The sequence below is a fragment of the Lampetra planeri genome, chromosome 11 (genome assembly GCF_965212315.1).
Source record: "Lampetra planeri chromosome 11, kcLamPlan1.2.h2, whole genome shotgun sequence".
Taxonomy (NCBI): Eukaryota; Metazoa; Chordata; class Hyperoartia; order Petromyzontiformes; family Petromyzontidae; genus Lampetra; species Lampetra planeri.
In genome coordinates, this window is record NC_136117.1 from 7,903,327 (window position 1) to 7,923,703 (window position 20,377).

Here is a 20,377-nt window from a genome sequence, read left to right on the forward strand (position 1 = left end):
ATGGCCAAATGCACGCTATTGATGGCTGTTGGGTGGTAACCCCCATCCTGAGGTTACTAGTCGTAAAGCAGATTTAGAGGAGACCCCTAAAGTGAGTTACACTTAAGTGGCAGAGCGGGAGGGGGGTGGGACGCTCCCATTTGTCTCGGTGACAACATTAGGCTCATCATAACCCTCCGTAAACAGAAGGCAATGGGCTGGCTGCACAGCAGTGCCAGAACCACGAGGGGAGCATCTTGACCTTTTTTTTTTGTCGGAAATATCTGGGCTGGTTATACGTCAGTCGACTGAGGAATAGCTTTCTTTCTTTCTTCGTAATTTAGATTTGTGAAAGGGCTAAAGTAGCATTCGAAGGGGTTGTTTTCCACACTTACAGATATGTTGCCGACAGTAAAAATTAAGTGCAGGTTGGATTCAGTGCTTCGCTATTCTCCTTTAATCACTTGCGGGGTGGTGGGTGGGGAGTGCTGTGGCAGTGGTTAGAAGACGACGCTATAAACCTGGTGACCTCAGTTTGATTCATGGCCACAACTAACATCGGTGACCAGTGGTATCTGACTCAATGCTGCCTGCTTGCTCACCCGTCCCCTGCCCCCCGCCCCCACCTGCCTGCCCCCCCCCCCCTCTCTCTCTTCACCAACCCATATTGACCTGCGAGGTGGAGGATGCTCAAACAAAGCTCAAAAAGGAGGCCTTTATCCAGCAGTGGCTCAAAAAGGGCTGGGGGGGAAGAAAAAAAACATCACAAAGAGTGCTTCATCGTCATGATCATCCTCATCACACACTGCGTAACGAGGTTCATTATACCATTGGAACCTCATTTGCCAGTAAAAATATGATAATTGTTTTTTTACCCTTCTATCTGGCAACAAAACTGACACATTTTTTTTACAAGGAGTCATGTTTTTTGTTTGCATTATGACTGCAGGTATTGTGGTCTATGTAAACATGACTCCTTGTAAAAAAGGTGTCAGTTTTGTTGCCAGATAGAAGGGTAAACAAACTATTATCGAGGTTCATTATGACAACCGGTACATTCATGAGGAGTAGTTGACGTTCTTTTCTTCTTCTCTCTCATTCATTGCAGAATTGCGATACACGGAGAGACCCCTGCAGAAAAAGGCAAAAACATTAATTAAAGCAAATAAACCGTCACGTCAGCATCACGAAAGGCTGAATGCTACTCGTCTGCGAGCTTGTTTACTTGAAGGTATTCAGCCAAAATCAAGGTTGTGCTATAGCTAATGGAAACATCTAAACTTTATAGGTAAGATGGCAACGGGTAATCACGATCTCCTTTCTGTATTTTAGAAGATTTACAATTTTTTTTAAATCAAGCAACGATTTGCGGCGACCGCTCAGCTGTACAACGTCACTAGTGTATCGTGATGTTGCGATATAAGCACACGGTATGTCAGCATGTCGCATCAAACGCCTTCACAGTTCAGCTTCACGCACAATTAGTGCTTTTGCAATCACACAACTTCAAATATTAAGTTGCCGGGGACAGTAATTGAATATTTCAATTTTGTGCATTCATTAAACTTTCCGCGTGGGTGGGGAGGGAGGTTTTTTTGGGGGGGTGGTGGGGGGGGGGTTCTTTCCTTCCCCACCGCCCGTAGTTTTTTTTTCTATGAATTTGCACGGTCAAGTAACCCAGGTCTGAGCCGAATCCTTGAGATTTCCGCGTGGAACGTAATCAAGCTTGCTCTTTCAAGTGGCTGCTCGCACATTCAGGGGTTTACACACGCGCACACATCTCTGCTCCAAAACTGCGGAATTGTATCTATGCCACGGTGAGAGCGGCTAAGAGGAGGCAGCAAGGGATTTTAAAGCTTTTTTTTTCTTGCCAAGAGTTTAATTCACTCCGGGTCGCCTGCTGCCCGGTGTATCTGTAACCTTTCCCATCTCCCTCTCTCCCCCCCATCCACACGCCCGCCCGCTCACCCGTGCATCTGTGAACATCACACGGCTGTGCCCGGTTGGCTGGTGACACCTGCGGACAATGGGGATTACGGGAGAAGAGGGGAGGGATGCGGCGATTGGCTCAGGGCAGTCGGATGAACAGAGGGAGAGAGGCCGCCGAATTTAATGCTTCAACGAGTGCAATCCCTGCTCTCCAGAGAGGCGGCCGTGGCAGAAAGGATGGTTGAGAGAGAGAGAGAAAAAAAAGAGCCGGGCATAAAGGAAGTGCTTGGAAGGATATACATTTATAAAAAAAAAACTAAAAGGGACATTCACATGTTTTCCCAATCTGTTTCAATATTCACACGCATTCGACAGTAGCTGCGCGATTTTTGCATGACAATGAGGACAGGCAGCTTCCCTTTAGTGTAAACTTGTTTACGGGAAAAAAAAACCCCACGTGAGTGAGTTGCGTTTCTGAAGTTAAACATTATGAATAAATATTAGAGACAGCTTCATAATACAAAAGAAAAAAATTGCGGAGCAGCACTGAAACTGGCTCTCGAACAAATGCCCCACACGCTGACGCTCGCCAAACATTGCTCACATGCCATGTTCGCGTGCCATGGTCGCTTATCAGAGCGATATATGGAGAGAAAGAAACACACACACAAAAGCGATGCGGGTAATTTTATGAAGGACACCAAGCCCTGCCAAGATATGACAGAGCCCCTTTTTTGTAAATGTATGTTTTTGTGATCTCGTGATCGGGAGCAATTTTAAAGGAGTCGCAGCTCGCTTTGTTCTGCTCCAGTGGGCAGGATTGCGTGCGAATCGAGACGGGCTTATACCTCACTGCTTAATAATACATCCACTCCGTTCCACGCGGGCCTCTTTCGCACAACGGAATGTCAATATTTATTCATCTGCGGCGCATGAGGCTTGTTAAAATTACATGAGCGAGCAAATTCTTTTGACAGTGTATTACTCGCTGCTTAATATTTTCCAGCAAAACAACACTGTCACCGCCAATAGACTGCTCAACAAGTTAACATTGACGGATTTATCTCATTTATTGAGCTGCCCATGATAATGTTGCTTTGTCTAAATAACAAAAAAAAGTAATTCCATTGAATGTAATATTTTCCAGTGTAATACAAACATAGTAATAGTTTGCATTCCCTTCATCCGCTTTGCCATTCAAATTGAACAACTATAGGCGAAACGATGGCAATCATTCACAATATACATGGGTATGGATTTATATAAATACACGCACACATATACTGTATAGACATGGCTAGGTGGCACCGCACTTAGTCCATGGTGCCATAAACTCGGCGATCTGAGTTCATATCCCAGCCATGGTTAACATCAGTGGCAAATAATATCTGAAATATTTCTGGGTCCCATGATCACCAACCCGTTCTGACCAGCGTTGGGAAGTATGGCAAAACAACCCACACAACCTACATGTCGCGGGGAGGCCTTCATCCAGCGGTGAATTCACAAACAGCCTAGAAATTCTAATTTCATTATTATTACTATTTTACATATACAGGATGTCCGAAAATGAATATACAAAAAAATACGTTGAGGTGTTTTATTGTGATTTGCGATACTGACGTAATTTTAATATCACTTTTACGTTTTTTATGGTATTGATTATATATTCTCGAATTATTAAAAACAACTTCTACATGTGGTCCATCGTTCGCTATAACCAATCATTTACGATAGCCAATCTAATTCGACGTTCAAACTCTGAGAAAACATTTTCCAACACAGCTGTAGAGATGGATAACGACACAGCAGCATCAACAACAACACCACGATTTAAGGTCCCTTGGTTTGCTAGTGTAAGACTTTGCTTATAAAAAACCCAGAGATAAAAATCTAATGGTGTTAAGTTGGGTGAGCGGGCAGACTTATTGTATCAGAAAATTGGGTTTCTCCTGAAACAGAAAGTAGCAAGCAATATTCACAAAAAACTAAAACTTATAAGTCGAGTGCATACATTCATATCAAATTCATGGCAGTATCTTGAATAACAATAAAACTATTCAAATGATTTGGGTCTTTCGGTAAAGTCACGTAGATAGGTTCAAAGAAAATAACAAAAAATTATATATTTTTTTGTTATTTTCTATTATTAATATTATTATTATTTTATACTTTTTGGGTCTTTCGGTAAAGTCACGTAGATTTTGTAAAAATTTTCTTCTATCTACGTGGCTTTACCGAAATACCCAAAGAATAATAATTCCTGAAGTCACGAAAGCTTTAAGTCAAGATTAAAATAATTCAACTTTAGTTTTGGTATATTCATTTTCGGACACCTTGTATAATACTGTATATTCACAATGCACACATCTGAATTTACATACACAAACACATTAACTAGGATTCGTTCCATCTAAAATGTAAACGGAGACCAGGATTTATGCTATGCCAACTTATTATTGTTTACCCACGTGCATCAATCATCACATGACAATCCTAATTAGCAACGTAAAGAAGACAAGTCACTGGTTGAATACATTTATCCAAGAAAGTACAATAGCCCAGAATAAATCTAATGACCACAACGTTAAGGACCATACTGCCACTTTAAAATATGCAGTTACTCTCTTTTTGCGGCAAGAGAACCAACAATATGATACGTTATGTGGGTGGAAGGTTTCAAACGGCCACGAATTAAGGTACATTAATTTTGCATGCTGTCAATGTTTTTATTAATGCTACAAACACTCTGTACTCTCTGTACAACAAGTTAATGAGGGTTATTCCCAGGGCAATTCAGAACACCATTCGTGCAGTGCTGATTCTATATAATGACTATTCAGCAGCTTTCTTTTTTTGTCCCAACCAAGAACTTGAGTGCCCCTTGTGGATACATCACATACATACTTTACATAAACAGCAGCAGAGTTCAAGAACATCAGCGTCTGCGCTGCAATGCCTTGAAAATAAAACTTACTTAACAAAAATATACATAGCTTCGCTGGCTTGTCCACAATTAATGATACACATAGGGACACTAATATATCATCGCCCTTTGTAGAGCAACCGCTGAATGAAGGTTTCCCCACGCCGATGTCAACTCATACGACTTGGCCCGTATTTTTGTGCAGGCAAATTGAGTTTTCAGGTCCATACGGCGTACAGCCGTTTCAATACGGGCAAACTTTTCGTCTATTTGTTTGTGTTTCTCCCTTGTGATGGATGAACGTTGAGATTCATAAGGGGCACGGGTGACCAATACGGTCTGAATTGGTCTGTAATAAGGTAGCGCAACTGATAAGGGATTGGCAAGTTTGCGTGTACGTCAGCGGGGATTTTGTTGTTGTTGTTGTTGTTGCGATGCTCTACGGCGCTGGCCTGTGTCAGTTGCTGTAGGGGGACCCTGAGACCGTTTCAGATGTCACTCAAGACTGATGGTGGCCGTGGCTGGGAAGTAAAAATCAGGACGCCGGCTCACAGTGCTCTAAGGGGCCGTCCATAAATGATGTCACGCACCTAGGGGGGGGGGGGGGGGAGTCAGACATTTCTGACGATATGTGACGATGGGGGAGGGGGGGTGAGAAATGTGACGTCACATCAAAATGCGCACTTTAAATAAATATAGACAACACGTTCTACTTCATTAAATAGACTTTTTAATAAATGTTTTCTCCTTCATCAGAGTGCAGCGCCACATTAAATACGCACTACAATGACAATAGTTTAAAGCGATTTGAAGCATGTTTTCTATGGGGGGTGGGGCAGAGCTTTGGGACATCATATTTGAGGGGGGGTCTGACTTTTTGTGACGCCGTGTGACGAAGGGGGGAGGGGGGGTCAAAAATCGTCCAAAATCGCGTGACGTAATTTATGGACGGCCTCTAAGCATCCCTCTACTCTGTTTTACATTTACTAATGGGAATATACTATCTTTGGTGGTTCATCAGCCAAAATGTGTTTAATAACCATGGGTGATTAAACAGAAAATTATGTATAGCAACAAAATAATTAGGCACATACTAATTCCACGATCAAGTGAATCCATTACGGCAGAAACAAATAGATGGGCTCTTATCTTGTTAAGACGTTAAATGCATTTTATGTTGACTGAAAGGATTTTCACGTGATGATCAATTTAACTTCACAAAATGAGCCGTCTACTTATTTTCATGAAGCAGACTTTACATTTTGGTGGAATTCCCTAGCATGCACTATAAATAGGGGCACGCTATTATATAATTTCACATATCAGAATAAAATGTGCCCATTATCATCAGCCATTTTCTTTCCACTGATAAATTAAATGCACCCCCACATCATCAACATTAACCCTGCGATGCCACAATCCAGCTAGTGGCGTCTGCTCCGTCACCAGTCTCGCTTATCATTGACAATCCATCTGTAGTAGCTGTTAAGCCTTGCCTAGCCCACCTACTCAACACGTCTCTCATTTGTGGTTTGTTGTTGTGGTTGTTCTTCTCTTTCAGTGCAGTACCCAGCAATCATCTCTGCCACGCTGCTTTGTACACTTTCGCATTTTGTTTTGAATTCTTCGTCATGTGACATTTGAGCCACGTGTCATGGCAGGTGATATGCACTCATTGAACACGCTCTACTTTAGGCATTGTTGTCGCTTTTGATATTTAATTTAAATCCACTGCATTCTGCTCTTGCGCCCATATTTATGTCACTATTTTTTAATCCCTACCTGACTTTCATATGGAATGAGTTGATGAGCAACGTGCATATGTTCATGTGAAGGTTTGTGAGTGAGCCAGGGAACGGTTTGAGAAGCAGCCTGGGGAATATCTGAAATTTGACTGATCGATGTGACCGTGTGGTCCATGGTATGAATTCTAGATTTGAAGCTTTCGTGACTGCAAGGATTCATACTCTTAGTTCTTTCGGTAAAGTCACGTAGGTAAAAAAATTAAAAGTAAAAAAAATAATAATAAGGAAAAAAAATACATAAAAAATTATAATAAATAATTTCGATTTTTAGTTTTTACCTACGTGACTTTACCGAAAGAACTAAGAGTGTGAACCATGGTATGGAGTTGTTGACTGCAGTCACGCTCTGGGCTATTCTTAATCGGAGTAGGAGAGATGGCCGCATTTGCCTTGGGGTGCTTCCGACTTCACTAATGTACACAAGAGCTACATTTAATTGAGTTTGTTGTCCTACTCCCGCAACTCCAATTAGCACGGTTAGCTACGTACGCTACGAAACACAACATAATTTGCCTAAACAAGATAACTCGCTGTACCATGTGCCACGTAATTCTACGACTTAGGATTCCCTCCATTAGTGACACAAATGACCACAGCCTCCATGGTATGCTTTGAACCTTCGAAACTTTGTTCTGTGTTCGCTATACGGTACTTTGAAGTGGTCCCCAGAAACATAACATCCTCCTTCAATGTATAAAAGTTTCATAAGCGCTTTCCCTTCATTGGCATTCACCAACATAACTTTGTTGGGCCATCAATGACCTCGAATGCCAACATCTGCAGAATTACTACACCATCTACAGCTGAATGCCATTACTATACCTCACGGCATGATCATCATTCCACTGCTTCGTAATGTCAAACGTTCATTTACATTCACGTAAATATCGCCACGTGACATATTTAAATTTTAATTACGCATATTTATAACGACCGTGTTTAATCTTATTGTTTGTTCCTTTGCATTGTAAGTTTCTTATATTGTCATTGTAAATTACTGTACTCACTTTGCATTCAGCTGGTAGTCTTGTTTGTATTCCATTTTTGTTTAAAAGCGATTTATTTATTTAGTTATTCCTTTGCAATATTTTCCCCCCATGCTGGCTTTTTGCAAAAAATGTGTTTAGTGTCTCCTTGTAAAAGAGGAGTGTTTACGACAATATGTTTTAACCCCACCCTATTTGTAATTTAGGATGCATTGCTTAAAGATGATAACATGCGAAACCGAGTGTCGACACAGCCTCTGTACCCTGTCTCTTTGCATACCCTTTTTTAAGCGAGTGTAATATTAACAATTTACTTTTAAGTGAGTGTAATATTAACAATTTACTTTTAAGTGAGTGTAATATTAACAATTTACTGCTGGCTGAAGGTCCTCCCAAGCCATTCAGTCATGGTGGTTGTTTATTCATATTTCACCGTGCTGGCCATGGCAGGTTGGTAAAGGATGGAACCCAGGACTGGTTCAGAATCTATTGTCACTGATATTACCCGTGGTGCGTTAACCAATGCAGTGCGCTAACCACTGCACCGCAGTTCCTGACCTTAGTGTCGAATGCAGAGTGGATTTTGTATATTCTGAACAGTTGGTTATGCTAAAACTATTCCGTAAAGCTAATAATTACATAAATAAAACACACGTGGCCATTTCTGGAGCAGTCATTTCTGGTAGGCTTCATTTCAAAGTAAACAAAAAAAAGCGAAAATAGAACACCTGGCAAATGGCTTTCAACAAAATCAACACACATTGGCTTTCAGCACACTGAATTGTGATTACCAGCGACCTTGAGTCCAACAGGGAGCAGTATGAGCACACTCTTCAACTTAGAGCATGGTGGATACAAGCAGCCCGAGCGAGCACTGTGCTACGCGAAACCCGCGAACGCGACAATCAGAGGCTCAGATATGTGTTCTATGGGGGCGATTTGTCATCGTTGGTCCCGAGCAAAATGTCTTAACCAAGTTGGTCGGGCATGTAAGAGCACTGAGCCAAAGCCGCGTGGGTTTGAATCCTGGATTCCCACTTGGGAATAAAGCTAGTTTCTTTTTTGTTACAAAACGATACAATGTGGAATTGTATAGTGTCTAAATGCGTCTGTATCTCAAGAGGTCGCACAGAAGCACGTGGAAATATTAAAGATGTGGTGGGTATTATTGATCCATGTCGAGTTAATTGTCTCAATTGGGTCAACAAAGGCTGCCCAAAATGTTTAATCCATTGTGCAATTATGGGTTTTTACTGAATTTAGTGTGCCCAAACTTTGAGCAGAAATGTATATAACTATGTATATGGTAAGTCTATAGTCTCAAGATCATACAATATTTATTTTAAACCACAACCCAGGTTTTCCCCCCAGCCAATCATCCTTCAGGGGCCGATAAAACATCTACCATAAAGTGAACACTATTTGGTGCAAAGTTAGCAGATATCATCCTATGGGAATAATAATCCCAACAAAAGAAACCAATAAATTCCAAAAGTCGCTCAGGAGCTACATTTGGGTCGACTGTGTATGTATGAACAAGATTTGTTCTTGGTATAGAATTGTCTTCACAAAATTGATAAAAAACTAAATAAATATTGTTTTTTTACATTGAGTGGAGCCCCATTAGTTTTGATGGCATGTTTTTGTCAACAGCATCTGGTGACCCAGCAGATTTGTTTAACAAGCCAATGTCAGCTGATGAGACCCAGAAGGTCAAAACCAGTACAGAGTTTACTCGTTTTTGAAATGCTGTTGGATAATACAGTCTTGGTCTTGAAAACCAATTGGGAAATGGACTAAGATGCATTTGTATTCACAGTTGATATGTAGACACAGAAATGAGTTCTGCACGTGTAGGCTTTCACAGAATGAAAAGCAGTATCACTGCCCGGTGGTTTTCTGGTGAAAAGACAGAGAAAGAAAGAAAGAGCAGTGATGGCATTTAATGTCAGACACATCAGAGGATAAAGTTTTACGAAATCTTGTTTGAGTAGATAAATTGCATTGCAAACGGTGGAATCAAATCCAGGTGCATAGAATTTCATTATTTGTAAAGAAAAAAACATTCCCACAAAATATTATTTAGCAGATGTAATCAAAATCGTCGATGAAATTGTTTTTTTACTTCAAAGAAAAGCACAAATTGTCTTGTCAGGTGCAATTTGTGTAGAGTGGCTTGAAATCAGTGCTTCTACAGCGACACAATAGATGCTGTATATGGTGTACATGGTGTATATGGTGCATGTTAATTGCTGTGTATGGTGTATATAGTGCATGTTAATTTCCTGCTTTAAAGATTGAGCGGAGGTGAAAAATGTGGCCTTTCTTTCAGCCCGCATTCAAGGTAGTTAGACGTGATTTTGAGGAAGTAATACAACGCGAAGGTAAAGGCGCGGCCCTGCAATTACACGCTGACGCCGTTACGGGAGGAAGAGCCTCTCCGCTGGAGGAAGCTTTAGAGAGAGCGCCTCAAGAAGACAATTGGCCTACTCTTCCAGACTGGCCAGACTTCTTGGAAGAGGTGGGAGTCCCCACTACCTACAACTTTACCCTGCCACGCGCGAACCTACCCATCAACTAACCGTGGTCTTCTCCCATTAGATCAGGGGTGGGGAACGTCTGGCCCGTGGGCCGTATAAGGCCCGCGAAATCATGTGGTGTGGCCCTGCCAAGGCAACCACAGGCGGGACTCGAAATTCAATAAATCTAGGAGCAAACCTGGAAAAGCAGTTGCGAGTAGCAACATCATCAATACCAGCTACCATCACACGCCTCGCCAAAGAGAAGCAGTTCCAGCCATCACATTAGGGGCGAGTTAATTAAATGTTTGACCAAATATAACAGGCTCATTTTTAAGTTGATAATTTTGTATGGTCCGCGAATGATGTTATAAATATCCAAATGGCCCTTGGCAGAAAAAAGGTTCCCCACCCCTGCATTAGATGGACGGAGACGGCGAGATTTAAGTAAACCCGTCCAATTGTTTCAACTGACGCCGCGGGAAGCAGTGCGCCTTTCGTGACGAAACGTTGCCTGCGAGCGCGACCGTCGTGTTTGCGAGCAAAATCATTCACTGCACAAAGTCCCAGGAGCAGGCGTTGATGTTTTATTTAATCTCAAGCTACTTTTGTTTCATCTTCTTGGTTCTTTCGGTAAAGTCACGTAGGTTCCAATGACTGCTTATTTTGTATCGACGCACGGGTTCTACCAGCGTTTAGAAAGAAAAAAAACCAAACAACAATACTCGATGCTCTGCTTGATAACTGTGAGTGACAAAGGCAGCCAGGCGGGGAGCAGGCCACCCAGGCCAACCAGGCCACCCAGATGCTTTGCGTGGCACTCCTGCGCTGAACGCCATCGACGAAACTGGCCTAGCACCTGGCTCGGCACTCCCCCCGCCACCGCCACCACCGCCGCTCATTCTTGGGCAGTGTTTGTGTTTTGTTTTGTGCGTGTGTGTATGCGTGCATGCTTGGGCATCGTAGTTTCGCGGGCTGCTTGGCAGGTGCGAAGTAAACAATGGGTCACGGAGGAGGAGGATGCGGTAAGAGGACGTAATGACGAAGAGATGGCTCCTTTTCATCTGTGGCGGCATTCAGAAGGGCCGATTGGCACGACGTGAGGGCCGCGTCGCTGCGTTCCGAAATTATTCTTGATTGCTACCGCTGCCACCGCTGTCAGTCGATGTGTTTCACAATCATTGCTTTACCCAGTTAGGAAAATGCCATTTCTCCAAGACTAATATGAACCTACGCAAACTGCTTTGCCATGATATTTCAAACCTTTACAAAAAAATGTTCGTCTTGGGAAGTTTTTTTCTCTCCCCCCCGTTATACTCTAATGATGAATTAATCATCCAGATTTCCTGGAGTTCCACTCTGTTGTTCCCAAAAACAGATTGCTGAGGACATTGGATCAGCAGATTGACAGACGAGCCTTGTGGGACATGTTTTTTTAAAACAATAAATACTTCGAAAGTAGTTTTTTTAAAGACAAAAAGTGGTTGATTAGTATGTTCAAATGAAAGCAGAAAGTGCATATTTATGATTTAAATGCTGTTTTTAAGGTTATGGTTACATGATTTTACGGTGGCATCTCACGATTAATTTTTAGTTTGAGTTTTGTTAAAATAAAATAAAGCTTTGTGTCACTGGGGATGATGATGCTGTTTGTTGCCCTTCAACCCTGCACCTAAGGTTGGCTATGTGCGGTGCGAAAGAAGTTCAACATACATACATACGAAAGGGATGAAATATATAAAATGCCAAGCATCCTCTTCTGACTGAAAATACAATAACGGGACTAGGTGAAAACAAATGCCTCTGCCCGCCTTTGGGGAGCGCATGAGAGTGCATACATGGCACTGGCAAAATCCTTATTTGACATCTGAGTGTGGACCATCACAAACAGTTCACAAGCCCCATACATGTTTCAAAATAAATCAGCCTCAAGAAAAGCCAGAAGTATGACACAGAGGATGCTAGTGATAAAATTACCCCGTAAATTACTCAATTGGGATTATACGTAGCAATAATATAATCACCCCTCTCCTAGCGGACAAATGCTCCAGGTCACTCTTCCGAATGAGACCACCTTGCTCCCTTGATTTCTTACCTGGTTAAAACAAAAGAAATTCGGAACAACGGCACAACTTGGGATTATTTAAAGAGCTCAGAGAAAGGGACAGCCTGACATTTCTACTGATGGAGTGGCCTTCACAAGAGAAAGCCGTGAAGAGCTCCCTCAACTGGATACTTGGCCTACTCTTTCGTGCTGGCCAAACATCTTGACAGATATATGGGTACCCACACTTTACCCCGCCACGCGCAACCTGCTAATCGACTAACTGTGTTGTGAACCCATTTGTACAACTGGGTGAACAAAAGCAGTGGGGGCATTTTTTTTTTTAACTCGCACCATTGCTAGAGCTGAATCAAACCGGGCGACCTCTGAATTGCAAGCGCACTGACCATCTCCCCCCGAATGGATTAACGCTTCTGAATAAACGAGTACTTACGGATTGCTCTGACTGCTTCCTTCACCGTGTTCTCGGTGTGCACCCGAGGGCCTCCACGCCGCCACCCGTGTGTCCATCTCGTGCTCGGCAGGCTCCAGAAATGACACTATTCGAGGGGGCAGCGTGGCGGCGACCCTGTCCTCATTAAATAGCAACCCTGGGTCCGGCAGCTATAGACCAGCACGCGGAGGAGAAGTGCATCCGTGACTTTTCAGAAGTGGTTCCGACCTGCACAGACGAAACGCAGGCGTACGCTTAAACATACACACACACACGCGTGCCTAGTGGTCCAAAGGTCTAACAGCAAGGCACCGCCCATTTTGCTACAGCTTGTTTTAAGGACCCATTATTTTACATGATTCACATTGATTGTGTTTAATGCGTACGGAGTATGTTGAATGAGTTATTGTGCCAGAGTTAACCTGCAGAGTTATTTCAATAAAAGGAGAACATGTTTCATCTTCTTGGTTCTTTCGGTAAAGGCACGTAGAAGGGAGATAATAAAATAATAAAAAGAAAACAATAAAATACATAAGAACATGATAATTGGTTTTTTACCCTTCCATCTGGCAACAAAACTGACACCTTTTTTTTACAAGGAGTCATGTTTGCATAGACCACAATACCTGCAGTCATAATGCAAACAAAAAACATAACTCTGATAATGTGCACTGTCCTTGAAGTTGATTGGTCCACACCCGAGACAGCTTTCCTTAGAGCCTAGTCTCACATGGGTTAGACCAGATGACGCCAAAAGGCGCACATCTCAAAGACAATGCACCATCAGAGTATGAGAGCTCGGGGTAAGCATTTACACCATTGGAACCTCCTTTTCCAGTAGCAAGATATGATAATTGATTTTTTACCCTTTTATCTGGCAACAAAACTGACACCTTTTTTTATAAGGAGTCATGTTTGCATTGACCACAATGCCTGCAGTCGGAATGCAAACAAAAAACACAACTCTGATCATGAAATTGATTGGTCCACACCCGAGACAGCTTTTCTTAGAGCCCAGTCTCACATGGTGTTGGACCAGATGACGCCTTATGGCGCACAACTCAAAGACAATGCACCATCAGAGTATGAGAGCTCGGGGTGAAGCATTTACACCATTGGAACCTCCTTTGCCAGTATCAAAATATGATAATTGTTGTTTTTACCCTTCCATGTTTGTTACACGCGCAGAAGAGCGAGAGATGCCAATGACATGGGGAGGCTTCCAAGCAGCAGTAGGTTGATCATGGCTGATGACGGTGACAGTTGTATTTGGCTACCCCATTTGTAAGGTAGATTACGTAAGCTGGGAGAAGCATGGTCAAGGAGGAAACATGCCCGAGAGGATGTTCACTGCAGAGAAGAAACGATGCAATGAGGTTGTGTACTGGTGCTAAATGGATCGTTGCACCGTGAGCCTGTGAGGCATTGCGACAGCTTGAAGAGGCCTTCCCATTGGCCATCCTAGAGAGTGGAGGTTAGAGAGATTTACCAGGATTGCCGAGTGAAACCTATTGATGGATACAATGCTCGCGGTGCTTTTTTTGAAGTCATTATCTTCGCCACCCATGGCCCACAATCGATGGAAATCACGTTTATTTATTTATTAAAAAAGTTTTTTTTTTCTCTCCTTATGACCTCTAAATTCAAATCCTTGTCTGCTGAAGGAACAAGGACATTGTCATCTCATGGCTAAAAATACAGACCTTGGGTGGCGGGGCGGGGGGTGCACGGAATGAGGGGCAGTGGAGACGATCGGGGGAAAAGGGCTGAGACAGCGTGAGAGAAGGGAAAGATAAGACTGATAGAGCACCGTCGGTTCCTATTGCTTTAAACCAGCCTAACCAGAACATCGAGCAAAATAGCTGGAGGACAAACAAAACACGGGCACACTCACCCGAGAGAGAGGAGCCGTTCCACACCGCGGAAAGTGGCATCCCAGAAGGGGCGTCTCAGGGTGTTGGTGCATGGCATTCCAATCAGCTCGCCACGACAGCCAGCTAGCACCGGCCACGCGCACAGGTACACACTTCTATTGCCAGATGTGGAACCCACGTATGGCGACCCTGTGGCATAATGGAGGACCGGCGTGAGCATTTTGTGAATATACACCCAGTCAAAATGAGTTTGATTTATTGATAATTTCAGAAAGCAGATTTTCATGTTATTCGGGCCAATTTTCATATTTAATTTCATGTTTTAATATTTAGTATTTGAATTTACAAACAATGCTTTAACTTTAATTGTTTATGTATTCAATTAATTAATTGTAATAAATATAATTATTTAAATATGTAAAATGGTTAATAATTCACATTTAAGTTATGACATGATGTCCCATCAGTAAAACAATAATTGAAACGTAAAAGTTTACACATCTGTTATTTTCCCACCGAATGTGCCGAACATGCGCTATATTTTTGACGGGACGTGATGACACTTTAGGTTGATAAATCTTTGCATCCACATTACTTCGTGTGATGTACATTTTTTGGCTCAATCTCTAACAATATTTTTTTTGATCGTGTGAAATGTCATGTGTAGGCCTGATTTTTGGAATGTTCAGATTAATAAAAAAAATCAGGAACGCATAATTACTGTCTATATATTCGTCGTGTCTAATTAGATTTTGCATGTGCTTATTTATAAATGTGCATTATATCTCAGTGGCTTAATATGCAAAAGGACAGTCAAGAAGTTTTGATAATCAGATGGCAAATGGTGTCACAATAGTGTGAATAATAAAGTATAACAAATTGATATACAAATTATGATCATTTATCTAAAGAGGGCTTTTTCGTGCAGTGGTCAAATGGTTATTTTAAGAGGCGGCTTTTCAGCACGTTAATTAAAGTTTACATTTTCAGCTAAAATAGCAGCAACAACAACGTTCCACATTTAAAATTCAGACATCAAAGACAGTGGTGATAAGTTGAAAGTCGATTTCAATTGTCACAAAATGCTTTTGGAAATATATATGAAAATCAGTTGAAACACAAAATCTCGAAGAAGAAGAAAAAAAGTCGCATGAAAAAATGTGTTAAATCACAACGTGTATTTTAAATGTGCCTTTCATGCAAGTGTAGACGAAGCTTTTGTATTGCTTTGACGCAACTTTTTTTTGGATTACATCAATTACTCAATACAAAGGAGAATCGCTTTTAAATTGTACAACTCCCATTCCCATTTTGGGAAACAACTCGCCGGCCAAAAAAAGAGCTTTGAATCATAGCTCTACAGAAACTCCTCTAACAACCGATCAATCAGGGCGCTTACTGCTGCTCCCCAAAGTGTTCTTCCCATCGACACAGCTACAGCAATACACACCAGCTTGTCAGCTCACGCTGCGAGCGCTCTCTCAGCAAAGTTTTTGTGTCTGCCCACACTGACGTGAAGATGTGGTGGTGCTCAGGGCTTCATTTCAGCTGGAGCTATGCTGAGTTTCAGAAGATATCCCTGCCCTCTTGACACTCTGCTACATCTCACATCTCATCTCACTCCCTGCACTCTCCTACCTCTCACCTCTCATCTCACTCTACTCCCTGCACTCTCCTACCTCTCCTCTCCCCTCTCATCTCACTCTACTCCCTGCACTCTCCTACCTCTCCTCTCCCCTCTCATCTCACTCCACTCCCTGCACTCTCCTACTTCTACCCTCTCATCTCATTCCACTCCCTGCACTCTCCTACCTCTCCCCTCTCATCTCACTACACTCCCATCCACGCATTCTCCTACCTCTCCCCTCTCATCTCACTCCACTCCCTGCACTCTCCTACCTCTCCCCTCTCATCTCACTACACTTCCATCCACGCACTCTCCTACCTCCCCCCTCTCATCTCACTCCACTCCCTGCACTCTCCTACCTCTCCCCTCTCATCTCACTACACTCCCATCCACGCACTCTCCTACCTCTCCCCTCTCATCTCACTCTACTCCCTGCACTCTCCTACCTCTCCCCTCTCATCTCACTACACTCCCATCCACGCACTCTCCTACCTCCCCCCTCTCATCTCACTCCACTCCCTGCACTCTCCTACCTCTCCCCTCTCATCTCACTACACTCCCATCCACGCATTCTCCTACCTCTCCCCTCTCATCTCACTCCACTCCCTGCACTCTCCTACCTCTCCCCTCTCATCTCACTACACTTCCATCCACGCACTCTCCTACCTCCCCCCTCTCATCTCACTCCACTCCCTGCACTCTCCTACCTCTCCCCTCTCATCTCACTACACTCCCATCCACGCACTCTCCTACCTCTCCCCTCTCATCTCACTCTACTCCCTGCACTCTCCTACCTCTCCTCTCATCTCACTCCACTCCCTGCACTCTCCTACCTCTCCCCTCTCATCTCACTCCACTCCCTGCACTCTGCTACCTCTCCCCTCTCATCTCACTCCACTCCCTGCACTCTGCTACCTCTCCCCTCTCATCTCACTCCACTCTCTGTACTCTCCTACCTCTCCCCTCTCATCTCACTCTACTCCACGCACTCTGCTAACTCTCTCCTCTCATCTCACTCCACTCCCATCCACGCACTCTCCTACCTCTCTGCTCTCATCTCTACTCGCCTCCACGCACTCTCCCACCTCGTCGCTCTCATCTCACGTCATTCTCCGCCACGCACTCTCCACTCCAGGAACCAATATTTTCTGTTCAAACCCCCAGTCAACATTCAACTCACTTTGAGGCCACTCATTCCCCTCCGCTGCCCTCAAGGCTCGAACTCCCCCCCATCATCTGCGCTGGTCTCTTGTGTTGCACAGATGATGGTATATCTGATGGCGTGAAACGATGGTGGAGATGGTGATGCGATGATGATGATGTGATGAAAATGATCTACACCGATGGTCGTGTTCGCGATGAGGCCCTGTTTAAAGCAAACACGCCCACTCGTTCTGGAGGTGTCTTGCGATGCAGTCGCATTTGGATGCAATGTCAATGAAACGCACGCACACACACACGTGCGATATTTGTTCAGCAGCCTTAAATATACACGAACGCCCTTTTTTTTTGGTGGCACGCCAAAGTAGTCACTTGCACGGGCGCGCCTCCCATCTGGAAATGACAGATCTCCTCGTTTGTTTGTGCTGCGCTCAAATTGTATCCGCACGTGTGTGGTGGGCGGGACAGCTCTCGAGATGTGTGAGAGCGACTGCTTTCTTCGTCAGTATAAAAGCAGTGGTTCTTAACCTTTACTGCAGCCTTGCACCCCCCCCCCCCCTTTGCTGCTCAATCGTAAATGTGTTTTTTTATATAATAAGGTTTGATGAAACAAAGTAAGTTGTATCTTCTTGGTTCTTTCGGTAAAGTCATGTAGAAGGGAAATAATGAAATAATAAAAATACAACATAATAAAATAATAAAAATAAAACATAACAAAATAATTCTCACGACGTTTCGGCCACAACGCAAGCAGCCGTCCTTGCGTTGTGGCCGAAACGTCGTGAGAATTATTTTATTATGTTTTATTATTTTATTATTTTTCTTCTACGTGACTTTACCGAAAGAACCAAGAAGATGAATCCCTGCAGTCACGAAAGCTTTAAATCGAAAAGTAAGCTGTACTTACGTACAGGTGCTTAATGCGTGTGTTCGATGATTTTACCATCAAAAAGAAAAAAATGTGGCCATGTCTCGCACATAACAGGGGTTGTGTGCATCCCAAGTTAAGAAGCATTGGTGTAAGATATTAATTGAATTAATATCGTATTCCCACGCGGCTACATACCATACAATAATCTGCCGTACAATACAATAATGGATAAGTAATGAAATTGACGATCACAAGGGATGCAACACTCATCGGAATCCATTATGATGGTGATTTAAACTCCGTGCATAATTTGTTGAATTGTCACTCGTGCAAAGGATTTTTTTTTAAATGTTAGGAAAACGTTTCTCTTATCCTAACTATGTAAACATGTGTTGCCACTTCTATGTTTCCTAATTAAATACAATCTGTGTTTAGTGTCCCAATGCATTCATTGAATGCTATTATATTCTAATACAAGAGAGCTACGTTACCATTTTATAGCTATAATTGAAACGCAATTGTGGATTGCATTTTAATTACGACTATGAACAAAAAAATGCAATGCAGATTTGCAACAAAACAATATCGGTTAATGAAAGTATATATTTAATTATACATATTAACACAGTCGCTGAGTACAGGGCCCAAAAGGTCCAAAACTTGAAGTGTCCTGCAACAAACAGCACTACCATAGTTGTAATCTACAAGAGTTAACACGACTCTCGTAAAAAAAATGATTGTTATTACTCTGGCTCTTTCGGTAAAATCACGTAGGTATAAATAAAATAAATTAAATCCCTCTTCTTCTTGGTTCTTTCGGTGAAGTCACGTAGAATGGAAATAAAAAAATAAAAAAATAAAACATTATACAATAATAATAAAATAATTCGTTGTGAGAATTATTTTATAATGTTGTATTTTTATTATTTTATTATTTCCCTTCTACGTGACTTTACCGAAAGAACCAAGAAGATGAATCCCTGCAGTCACGAAAGCTTTAAATCGAAATTTGTTATTCTTGTTTTCTCCCGGAAGCAGCGATCATCGTGCGTTAACAGAGGTGGTGTGGTATCCAGGGTCCTTCCCATCTGCCCGGCCCCCCATTTTTGTGGCTATTCGTTGGCGGGGTTCCGCAAGAATGGCGAAAGGTTAACGCGACTCTTGAATTGGAGCAAGGTTGTCTTAAGAGATTGGGAATGAGAGACGACGGAAGGAAATTCCAAAGTAGGGGCGCTAAGTGGAGGAAGAAATCCGAAAGAAAAGTGAATTTGCCAGCAGCGTGCTGCTTTAACACGGTGTGAATGTCTTGAAACAGTGCGGTAGACCGAGTTTTCAACATAGGTGGAGAAATGAACGAATTAAAAACATACAATAGAAAGCACGTAATTTGTCCGCATCCAAACTGGCTTCAACATGAGACTTGCCGTGCAACACACGGCCGTCGTGTAATTTTCTGAAGGGTAACTAAGATGGACACATTGAGAATTAGGTGAGTGCCATTGAAAAAAAATCCACAAAAAACGTTTCTGCACATGGTCACGATACCATATCAAAAGCACCAAAGCTATCCATACAACCATCTTTCGTACCTTTAATGTTTAATTTGAAACATACAACCATCTTTCGTACCGTTAATGTTTAATTTGAAACATTTAAGATGGAACTGCTCGTGGCTATTAAAATTAGCAATGATGCATTTCCAGATGTTGACAAGCCATACATGAGCACGAAATGATAATACACGACTACATAAAACTGCAAATGTGTGAACTGTCCTTTCAACAAATGTCCTCATTTGGTTACAATTTTATCCTGAATTTATGACACATTTTTTAAAAAAGTAATTCATGGTAAAGGTACAGTCCTGTAATTTATTGTTCCCACCATTGCTGGTAGAAGGACCTCCACGAGATGGATCTCAAGAGTGGGAAGTTGGCCTACTCTTCCACATGCCATCTGCCGATCAAATAAATGTGGTGCCACCCATTTGTATGTGTACAGAGGCAGCAGGGGGATTTAAGAAACTTGCAGCTTTGTTTCAACTGCCATGCCAGGAGATCGAATCAAACCAGTGACCTCTGACCTGCAAGCCCACTGTGCTCACCATTACACCTTCGATGGATGGGCAGAGGTATTTGAGAATCTTGATAATGTATTAAAGAGAAGACAATTTTCAATCATAAAAGCACAGGACAGGGAAGT

General features: G+C 42.6%; 1 long non-coding RNA gene across 1 annotated transcript; it reads right to left on the reverse strand.

Annotated features, from left to right (window-relative positions):
- Positions 1-656: 656 nt before the first annotated feature.
- On the reverse strand, positions 657-12,891 carry LOC144721418 (uncharacterized). The gene is made up of 3 exons (XR_013585906.1): positions 12,643-12,891; positions 1,948-1,996; positions 657-1,110 (listed from the first exon to the last, which is right to left on the reverse strand). It is a non-coding gene; the product is annotated as an uncharacterized LOC144721418 (long non-coding RNA).
- Positions 12,892-20,377: the final 7,486 nt, after the last annotated feature.